Here is an 11430-nt window from a genome sequence, read left to right as displayed (position 1 = left end):
GGTGCTAACTTGTGGCCCAATTCTCTAACCTTTACTCGCATTGAGTAGCACTTACTCATGTGAGCAGTTAATGGAATTCCTTGTGAGAGTAACGGTGCTCAGTGCAAGAGCTGGAGAATTAGATACCATATGATGCCTACACTGGTTTCAGAGTAGCAACCGTGTTAGTCTGTATTCGCAAAAAGAAAAGAAGTACTTGTGGCACCTTAGAGACTAACCAATTTATTTGAGCATAAGTTTTCGTGAGCTACAGCTCACTTCATTGGATGCATCCCGAAAGCTTATGCTCAAATAAATTGGTTAGTCTCTAAGATGCCTACACTGTCATTGCTGTGGAAATTTCCTACCATAGCATGATGCTGGAAGCACGAGTGTAGTCGGCTTAGACTTTTTTTGCCATCACGCTGTCTAGAGCTGCTCTGAGCAGGTGTATGGGACATGCTGGTAAAAATGCCTTGAACCCTGAGTACAACGGTGCTCTCTGCATCACTGCCACCCAGGGAAGTTGGCTTGATTACTGAGGAGGGCAGTGAAGTACATGCACCCTATTGTCTGGGAAGCTATTCTTGTGTTACCCGACTACACAAAGTGTACCCACAAAATATGGTGGATAAATACTCATTATAAGAAGTTACTGTTTCTAATAAAAAAAAATGTCTCTTTTTAAGGCTTTTTACATGGATGCCAACCTTTCAATGAACTTGAAACCAGTCCTAACATATCATGAAAAGCAAAGGAATGTAAATGTCCTGCAATACATGGGCATTCAAAGTGCTAACTGTTCTCTCTGACACAGTGTGTTGGAACTCTAGCCTATGAGGCATATAGTTAAATGAGCACCATTGTCTGAGTCTTTTAAGAAACCTGGGCTGTTTCTTAGAACTTGATCAATAGCTGAGATACAGTGGTGAAGTATTTCAGCCCTTCCCCTTTTAATCTTTTTTTTCTTTTCTTTTTTCCCCCTGTTTCCAAGACTAGCTCCTGTGGCTTTACAGTCCCGAAGAAATGGTTCCAGTCTTTTTCCAGATGCCTCTTTAGAAATTTGCACACTTGAACCATTGTGCAGAGCAGTTCCTATTTTAACCTGCTAAAAGTTTGACAGCACTTGAAATACTCTCTCTGAAGTCTCTTTATTTTTCCCCACTGTGATTTTGTTTTTTCTTGCAAAGATTTCTTCGTTACATCAGGTTAACTCCAGCCTCTGAGACCTTTTGTTAGACAAAAGAAGAGAAAGCATTTAGAGGGGCCCTTTATATACTTCTGAATTCCAATTATCTCCTCCGTGAGAAACAACATGCTATCTTGGGGTTGCTCAAATAAATCACTTGGGAAAACACCTTTCCTCCTTTGCTGCTGGTTTGGAGCTGTACAAGTTGAAAATATTTGGTCTGATTCTGCTCCTACTACAGTCTAAGTCTAAATTTTCATTGACTTCAGTGAGATCATTCCAATTCTCTCTGTGAATATTGATTCTAGGAAAAATGTCAGTTTTCTTTCTAAATTAGTTTGCCACACATCTAAGATGACTACATCAGAAGCTTCAGGAATCTCATAGTTCTAGAATTTGAGGTAAAGTGGCAAAATTCCCATGATTTAATTATCGTCTACTTTTCTGGGGAATAGGAAGCCATCAAATTGGCTTCAATGGAATTATTTGCCCGAGTAGGTGTTCACCATTGTGAGTAAGAGTTGTACAATCTACCACATAGCTTCTGTAAAAACAAATTTTACAAAGCCTAAAATCAATAGAAATGTCTCCATTGTCTTTTTATTTCACTGGAGACTGTTGTTTGTGAAACAAATAAACATTTGCCTACAGTCTTTCCTGGTCAAGCACAGCATCTTTCTAAATGAAACTGACTTCACTGAGTCTTATTGTCCAAGAAACTCAAAGAGCAAATAAAAAAGCCCAGTGTTGATTGTAATCTGGGTTTTAAATTATTCTGTTCTAAAAAGCCAAAGGTGCAATTAGTAACATAGACTAAGAAATGTGTTTACAACATATGAATTTAACATTGTCCCTTTTATTCACAAATCAAGTGCGGCATGGTGGGAGCCTATTTATGCTGTGCCATCATTGGGCCTCACCTCTGAACTGCAGAGAGACCATACCTAGAACAGTTCATTCCCTCTACCCATGGACTCCTTTTTGCTGCAGCTGCCAAGAAGGGTTCCAGCTAGTGCCATCCATGACGAAGGTTTTGTGATGTGACCCCAGCCTGTTGGGAACTGCTCTGACACCATCGATTTATTTCACATCCAGCAGTCCATTGAACAGCTTCTAGATGGTAAGAGTATGTGATAGCTGGTGATACGATCTGCATTACTGACTTAGATGTGATAGGGCTTGATCCCTCATCTAGCCATTTTTTACTACCCTTAAGCCACAGAGTCTAGAAAACTGCCTTAAATGGGTAGCTAGTGATTCCCCTTATGTAGGGAAATCTCAAGTTGATGTAGAGATATTTATTCTTTGTTTGTACAGCACCTGGTACAATGGAGTTCTGGTCCATGATTGTGACTCCTAGGTGCTACAGTAATAAATACTACTAATTAATAATAATAAATATGCTGGCTCTATGCCACTCCCGTTCAGCCCTCTGACGTACGAGTGTGCCAAGGATGATCAAGGGCTTGTGGAATGGTCCCTGAGGCAGTGTTACAGCAAGTTTAGGATAGAACAGCCTTGAAGTTTCTTTAATTAATGCTGGAAGCCAAACTAGTCCCCAGCTTCCCCAGGATCAGAGCTTCTCAAAGATGGCTTTAAGTCACTTTTTCCCTGTCCCCCCTGAAATTTTGTATCAAATATAGTTTGACCAAACCTGAAGATCTGGTCCAAAAACTCCAAGTCCTACTACTAACCAATCCTCTAAGCCAGCCAAGACCACCTTTCATAGCATTTAGTTTTCTGTTGTTTATAATGATTGGCTATATAGACGCATTGGGATTTCTGCTCTTGACAATTGGATACCCCAGACTTTTGCAAAGATGAATTTTGCAAATCTTCTGTGTAACTTGGATGACCATCTTATTTTGCTCTTCCATGGGTATGTTTTTCTTTGTCTATCTTGGAGAGTTTTAACAGACTTTTGCAAAGGGTGGAGGAGAGAAGGCATTGTCCAGAAAAGAGAAGGGAATGAAGCACAAAGAGGTGGGAATCTCCAAAACTAACAATTGAGACCAATTTCCCTGAAGATCCAGCTCCAGGTATCTAAATTACAGCAGCGTCTAGTTACATCCTCAAATGGTAATACAATCATATCGAGCACATCACTGGAAAATCCTAATCTTCACTGTAGCCGCAACGTGGCTATCTCTAGAGAGTTTTCTACAAGCTTGCATTCCAAAAGGAAGGCAATATTAGAGAGGTGTTCCAGGGGACAGGCTATGGAATGCCATCTTAGGAACTACAGATTTTTTATAAAAGTATTGAGCAACCTTTGGTTCAGAAGTCTGAATTTTGATTTTAGGAGTACTGCACAAGAAAAGTTCCTTCTTCTGTTTTATAGGTATGTCAATTAGAGTTTTCTGTTTATTTTACTATGTAATAATTCATCTGTGTAATAACTACCCAAGGATCTCTGTGATAGTTACACAGGAATTGTGTATGCATGGGGCATGACTTTATACAATCAAAGGTCTCTGTTCTAATCTTAGATGATATACATCACAAGATACCCCTTTCAGATAAACCACTGTTGTCCTGTTTGCACACATGCAGTAGAAGACTGTCCAAATTGCATAGTGGTCCCATATACCTGAAATGTAGAATCTGGTCCCTAATCTTTGTGCCTAACACTTTACCAGATGTTGGTTATTTGCCATAGGAGTGATGTGCATACCAATACCAGTGATGTGCATACCAGTACTGCATGAGTGCTTTGACTGCAGACACTATACTGGACAAACTATGGGTCAACCCACTCTATTGCTTACTCACATTTGTGTTATTTATGAAGGCATCCCTAGATACCCAGAGCTTGGAAGAGAAGGGCTGGGGCAGGCATGCTGATATATCCCAATTCCAAGGGCTGTAATTATGTATGTACATTTTTACTTTGTTAATATGTTCTTCATTAATAACAGTGGGCTCAATCTAATTCCCACTGAAATCAATAGAAAGACCCCCCCATAGGATTTCAATGAAATGGGCTCAATTTGTATATTTTCAAAAATTGTTTCATTTCAGCTTGGTCAGGATAATGATCACCTGACCAGGAAAGTAGCCAAGAGCAACACCCATTCCTATATAAGGAATAGTTTTATTTACAGGGCTGGCTCTAGGCACCAGCAAACCAAGCACGTGGTTGGGGCGGCACATTTCAAGGGGCGGCATTCTGGCCTCCCCTCCCCCCCCCCTTTGTTGTTGTTGTTTGTTGTTGCTTGGGCAGTTGTGCTCTCGGAGCTTGGGGCGGCAAATGTTTTGCTTGGGGCAGCAAAAAACCTAGAGCCGGCCCTGTTTGTTTGAGACAGAAGGGTTTGCAAAGGAATAAGAACAGCGTATGGCAATGAAGAAGTGTGTTTATGCTAATATAATAACATATCATACAGAATATTCTCTACTAAACTTCTTGAGGGAAATGGGAGAAAAGAGCAGCAGTTAAGTCTGGGCTGGTAAAATGCCCAGAGGCACCAAGGTACGGTAGGTCCTATTCCCTCCCTCATCTTCACTGTCTAATTATGCCATGCTTCTAAGCAGGTCGGGTGGTCAAATCAGAAGGATAGAATTCAATTTTTTTACAGCTAGTTCACATGTGGACCTTGTCCATGCATTGCAGAGGAACTAGGTGAGCTACACAAGCTTTTAAAAATGGCTGTTGCTAGTAGGTCTCTAGCACAGCTTTCCCACAGCAGTGTGGGCAAGGATCTTCTTTTCGTATGGGAACCATACTGTTGTGAAGCTAATCTAACGGCTTACTATGTGGTCTAGTCGATAGTGTGGTGTAGCTAGCATCATGGACACAAATACCCTCTCTGGGAAACTGTGCTCGAACTAGACCAGCTGCAACTGGATAGCTGTACCTGGCGTGGCTGTGCTGTGGACAAAGAGGGGACTAAGGGAAACTGGTGATTGTGGTGTTCATTTCAAGGTAGTTCTCCATTCACTTATTGTGCTTAGTTTTCTTCTTACATATGGGATTTGGTTTAAATTTTAATTTGCCATTTGTCTTTTTGGCTTTTTTGAGAAGGCCAGATGTATTTGGTTTGTTGGCTTGTCTTTTTTCTTTTGGGGGGGAAAAGGAAATATTATTGTCTGGAATGATTTGTCCCCACCACCACCATGCTGTTTTCTTCTGGGCTTTTGAGTTGGGGTTTTTGGAGGGTGCTCTTTTAAATCTTTGTTATGTTGGTGTCTATGCATACTGAGGTTGCTTTTTAGCACAAATTTCCACAAGAATGTTGCACCACACAGTGGCTGTTTTTATAATTCTGAGATTTCCCTATTGTCCCCAGAGCCCTTGGTACAACACACGGAAGTTCACATCACCTCCCTATTCCCACTTTTTTGCACGCATGCATGCTAGTCTCTGCCTTAAGAGAGGTGACAGTCTGGAAAAGTGGGAGTGAGGCACTTAAGGACAGACCTGCTGTGGCAGGACTGTGTGGTTAAGCTTGCAGAGTCCATGCTTGAACTAGTCTGATTCATGCAAATACATTTCTCTCTTTCTTACATTCAACAGCATTAAATTTAAACAAACAGACCCCAACTGGAAAAAAACAACTCAGAAATGGGTATTGTATATGCAGGTTTTAATCCTCTTGAATAGTAAATTGTCTGCTGCAATTTGTGTCTTCCTCAGAGCAAAAGAAAACTTGTGTGTGTGTGTGGTGTGGAAAAAATGTAGCTATTTTCTTATATGGTAAATTACAAAGAATTCTGCCTACATTTGTAGTAATGTGTCTGTAAAATGTAGATGATTTGCCAAAAAATTGCAACCTAAAATCTTCAATATGTGCACTGTGGACTACAGTACATAACAAACCTGGTAAAGTCAGCTGGCAGTTTCTCCCAGGTCTGTGAAAAGTCCCTCCTGCAGCAGTATCTGGCAGGGCTGTAATATGATGATGATCCTCTGAATGTTCCAGTTGGAAGTAGAAAATGATGATAGTCAGGGATTTCTTAGATGCAATTTTGTTTAGTTACAAAGAATGTACAAAATCTTGTGTCTCTGAACACAGAAGGAATCAATTTCTTTTGTTCATAACACCCAGAGCACTCTTTTCAGCCTACAGTCCTAACACAAAACCTCTTTTTTTTTTTTTTTGAGGTCAGCCACTGTACTTCCAGCTGCTCCTTTTGGCTCTTTCTCTCTCTCCCAGACTTCTTTCTTGTCCCTTCTGAGTTTCTTTGTGTTATGCCTTCCTGCACACCGCCCCCACCCATAACAGTACTCAGCAAAAGCTCTTGTATGGGTTCACACACATCTTTTTTCTTAGGTGGGGCGTGGGGCATATGCTTACCGTTATGATAGTCAAAGAGTGAGTTCACACCTATCCACCTCAATCCTTAACAAGGTTTCACGCATCTCGTAACACTAAATTAAATGAAGGAGACACTGTGCATTCTCTTGGCTGGAGGCAAGGTACCAGTCTGAAATTGCTTCAGCGAAGGGAGAATTGGAAATAAAAAGCAAAAATATTGAAGATATTAGCACTTTCACATGTTGCCAACTCTTATAATTTTATCATGAGTCTTGCAGTAGTTAGTGCTTTTCTTAAAGCCCTAGCTGCTAGAATCAAGAAGCTCAGGCTTTGTCTACACTACCAAGTTTTGTCGACTACACTTAGATTGACAGCCAAAAGTTGACTTAATAAAAATTGGAAAAGCTTATTCACACTAGCCCCCTCTGGTGACAGATCATGTCCACATTGGGGGCACCGTCATTGACAGTGTGAGCAATGCACTGTAGGTATGTATCTCACAGTGCAGGGCAACACCTTTTGTCCCTCGGAGTTGTGGGAAGGCGGGGCCGATCGCGGTGCATCTTGGGACTGTGCTAAATGTCCCATCACGCATTTCTTTGTGTCCCAGCCCTCCACTGGCTTCTGGCTTTCTTTTGCACCATTTTTTCAATGGCCATTCTTTGCTGTGCACCCCGGCATCTATAGTGAGAAGGGATGGATCCTGCACTTCTGTCCTATGCTCTGTTAAATGTCATGAGGACATCGTGCATGACAGTGCAGGTAATCGTGAAATTACTGACAGAGGAAGACTCGCAGGCACCCGACATTCTGCATGATATGGATAGCAGCAACTTTAAATTGCTTTTGGCATTCACAGAGCAGCTGCATAGGGTAAACCGTCACTTTTGGGCTAGGGAAACCAGCACTGAATGGTGGGATCGCATTGTCATGCAGGTGTGGGATGAAGAGCAGTGGCTACAGAACTTTCGGATGCGTAAAGCCACCTTCCTGGAATTGTATGCTGAGCTGGCCCCAGACTTGTGGCACAAGGACACCAGAATGAGAGCTGCCATCTCAGTAGAGAAACATGTGGCCTTGCAACCATCTCAATAGAGCATGAGCTGGCCCAGACTGTGGACCTTCAGGAAGCAGTTCAAATCTTTGCATGGAAGAGGGCATGGAAAGCACCACTTTGATTATTCAAACAGATAAAAATGCCAGTGTTTACTATGCAGACAAGAAAAGTTACATTTGCTGTTCAGGCGTTTGAAAGTTAAGTGTTACTTAAAATTTTTGAACAAGGCATTTTAAGTTGTTAGTTCTCCTTTATTGGGGTAGGTAGCAGAGCAGTACCATGAGAGGAGGAGAACAGGAAGAAGGCAGAATTGAAACCTTTCAAAGTTTTGGCCCAAGCGAGGGAGCATGGGGGCGTCATTTGAGCTCCCCGCCTGAGGTGTCAAAATGTTGTGGGCCGGCTCTGAAGAACATTTCTTCTTTGCTGCATCTTGGCCTCTTTTTCTTATCTGGCAGAGATGGTCGCCAGGGGTGCATGGGGTTTTCCTGATGGCCACATCTGGTGAAGCACAGGGGACAATGCACAGATGTGGGATTGTTAAATTCAAGCACATCACTGAAACATTTCACTTACATGCACCTTTTGCAACATACCAATCACTTTCTCACAGACCCTTGCTGTTTTGGGCAGGGGTGAGTGGGGTGGGATGCTGCACCTGGACTGAAGAACATACAGTTTTTGCAGGGGTTGCGATGCAGCTTTACAGGTAAATAATTCTAAAATTATCCCACACTATTCCACAGGCAGATATCATTCTACCAGACATCTCACTGCTGAGGGTAAGCAGGGAAACCAGGGTATATCTACTGCATGCTTATGGCTTCCGCCCTGCTCTATATGCAGCTTACCTATGTGCTGCTTTGGTTCCTGCCCAAGTGATTGCTGAATGGTGCGGGACAGTGTCCTACAATGGGGGAAGGAACAAAGCTGAAATACCACAGAACCATGCGGCAGAGAATTACTGAGTACCTCCAGGAAACTTTCTTGGAGATCTCTCTGGAGGATTCCCATGAGATCTCGGCATGCATCAACACCCTGTTCTGCCGTACTACACGGGGACATGTCCAGCCCACAGAAACACAGCCAGCCTCCCACATTTCTATGCCCTGAACCCACCTCTGCCCTACAAAAGCCACAGCCACTTACCAGCAGGGGCAGCAGGTTTGTGTAATTTTTGGTGGTGCCCAGAACAGGTCGAAGTCCTGCCCCCGCCCCCACACCTGCCTAAGGCTCTGGAAGGGAGTTTGGCTGCGGGAGGGGTAAAGGCTCTGGGAGGGAATTTGGGTGCTGGGTGCAGGCTCTGGGCTGGGGCAGGGAGTTGGGGTGCAGGAGGGGGTGTGGGCTCTGGGAGGGAGTTTGGATGCAGGAGGGGGTTTGGAGTGCAGGCTCTGGGAGGGAGTTTGAGTGCATGAGAGGTGCAAGCTCTGGGAGGGAGTTTGGGTGTGTGAGGAGTGAGGGCTCTGGGATGGAGTTTGGGTATGGGGTGCAGGCTCTGGGCTGGGGCAGGAGATTGGGATGCGGGAGGGGGTGAGGGGTGTGGCACTTACCTCAGGCGGCTCCTGAAAGCAGCCCCCGCACACCTCTCTGGCAGTGGCCCCTAGGCTGGGTGACAAAACTTGGTAGTGTGGACAAAGCCTGAATGAGAATTTCAGCTGAAAAAAGTTTATAGTCCTGATGGCTGCAGAGAAAAGCTTGAAAATTTCACTCAAATGCATCCTAACGGCTTAGAAATTAGAATGCAAATAAAAATAACATTTTTAAAAATCTCATGGTTTTTAAGCCAATTTCATAATTGTCAGGACCCTGACTCATAACTCTTGAATGCTTTATGTTGGCAGTACTGCATCCCAATTACTTTTGAACCAAGGTCAATATGGAGAAAAGTCTGAAATGGAGAAGTGATTAACAGAGAGCAGAGTTAGGAAGAATGCCTCTGTCCCTCCCTCCCCTCCAAAACACAGATTGGAGCGCAACAGGGACACTGTGATGCACTGTTGAATAGGTGGAGAACCAAGGCAGAACAAAAAGAAAAGGAGTACTTGTGGCACCTTAGAGACTAACCAATTTATTTGAGCATAAGCTTTTGTGAACTACAGCTCACTTCATCGGATGCATGCCGTCATGAAAGCTTACGCTCAAATAAATTTTTTAGTCTCTAAGGTGCCACAAGTACTCCTTTTGTTTTTGCAGATACAGACTAACATGGCTGCTACTCTGAAAAAAGGCAGAACAATAGATCGAGCAAAGCTGCCTGTGATAGTTTGCTTCTGCTCCACCCACACCAGCTGGTATGGAAAGAGACTTTATTTTTTTGAGTAGCATGTCCCCTGGAGACAGCCACCTTTCTAAATGAAGGCTGCATGCTTCCCTTTCTGTCCTCCTGTAACAAACCCAAGGTTTTTTATATACACAGACACCATGTTCAGCAGCAGGGTGGGAACCCAGGATCTTCAGCACCAAAAGCAGAAGCCTCTATTACTTCAGCTAAACAAATAACTTTGTTAGTAAGGCTATGATATAATCACAAGTATTTTTAGCAAAAGTCATGGACAGGTCACAGGCAAGAAACAAAAAATCATGGCCCAAGAACTGTCCATGACTTATACCATAAATAGCCCTGATTGAATCTTGGAGGGGGGGGGAGGAAGCCCTGGGGGGGCCGCTGCCACTCTGGCCGCCACTGGGCGGGGGGAACTGCTCCGGCCACCCTGGGACTGCTGCCAGGAGCCACTAAGCTGCAGCTGCTCCTGCCGCCCCTAGGACCATTGCTTAGGCGGTTTCTGGGGCCAGCCGCACTGGCTGCTGCTTGGGTGGTCCCTGGGGCCAGCTGCCCAGGGCCACCAAAGCAGCAGCCAGTGTGGCTAGCCCCAGGCCACTCCAGGTGTGGCTGGCTGGGAGGCCGCCTGAGTGGCTGGCTGCAGAATGCCTCCAGTACCAGCCGGTGTGGCTGTCCCCAGGGCCGCCTGAGCTTAGGTGGCTCTGGGGTCAGCCACAGCGGCTACTGCAGAAGTCATGAAGGTTGCAGGAAGTCACGGAATCCATGACTTCCGCGACCTCTGTGACAAACACAGAGTCCTAGTTATGAGTATGTAGGAGACTTGTATCCTTGGTGCTAGCCACTAAAGGGAAACGTTCCCTCAGGTCTTACTCTGGCCTGTGTATTGGTCTCTACTGTCACCACTCCCAGCTGTATCCGAGCAGTATCACTGTTTTAAAGAATTTTTTTAAAAGGCAAAAGTATATAAACAAACCACAAAATTCCCATGTAATATATCTATAAATGCATTTTATTTATTGGTTCTCCACTTGCATTTTTCTTAGGAAGGAAGTGAGGCTCCCACTGCATATGACTAAGCATAAAATTAAAATGTAACATCAAGCTGGAAGAAGAAATGATACAAGGCACTGGTGGGTGGGTGGCTGGTAGAAAGAGAATAAGGAGCAATGGCAGGATTCCAAATCCTATATTTGCTTAGGACAGCAATGCAACTATGATCCCTTTTTCTCTCCCTTGCCCACCATGGAGAGAAGAGATAGCCAAGGCATACAGTCCAGCCAGAGTCCTGTACATCTGAAATGGCACTTTGATGTACAGATCAGATAACTGCAGTTGACATCCAAATTGTGAAAAAATGAAGGCCAGTTGTAAATCTAAAAAGCAGTAAGCATAATTGTTAACGAGTAGGGCTCCATGTCTGTCGTGAATATTGTGGAAGTCATGGATTCTGTTACTTTCCGTGACTTCCAAGACTTATGTAAGGGGCCAGGGTGGCTGACCCCAGAGCCACCTGAGCAGCTGGCTCTGGGACAGCCACACCAGCAGCTGCTCTGGTAGCCCCCAGCAGTAGTCCTGGGGCAGCCGGAGCCGCCGCAGTCCATGGCCCCAGGCAGCAGTCATTGTGTGGCCATCCGCAGTCCGTGGCCCAGAGCACTGGTCCCTGGGCAACTGG

Source organism: Lepidochelys kempii, chromosome 8 (genome assembly GCF_965140285.1).
Source record: "Lepidochelys kempii isolate rLepKem1 chromosome 8, rLepKem1.hap1, whole genome shotgun sequence".
NCBI lineage: Eukaryota > Metazoa > Chordata > Testudines > Cheloniidae > Lepidochelys > Lepidochelys kempii.
This window is presented reverse-complemented; position numbering follows the sequence as displayed.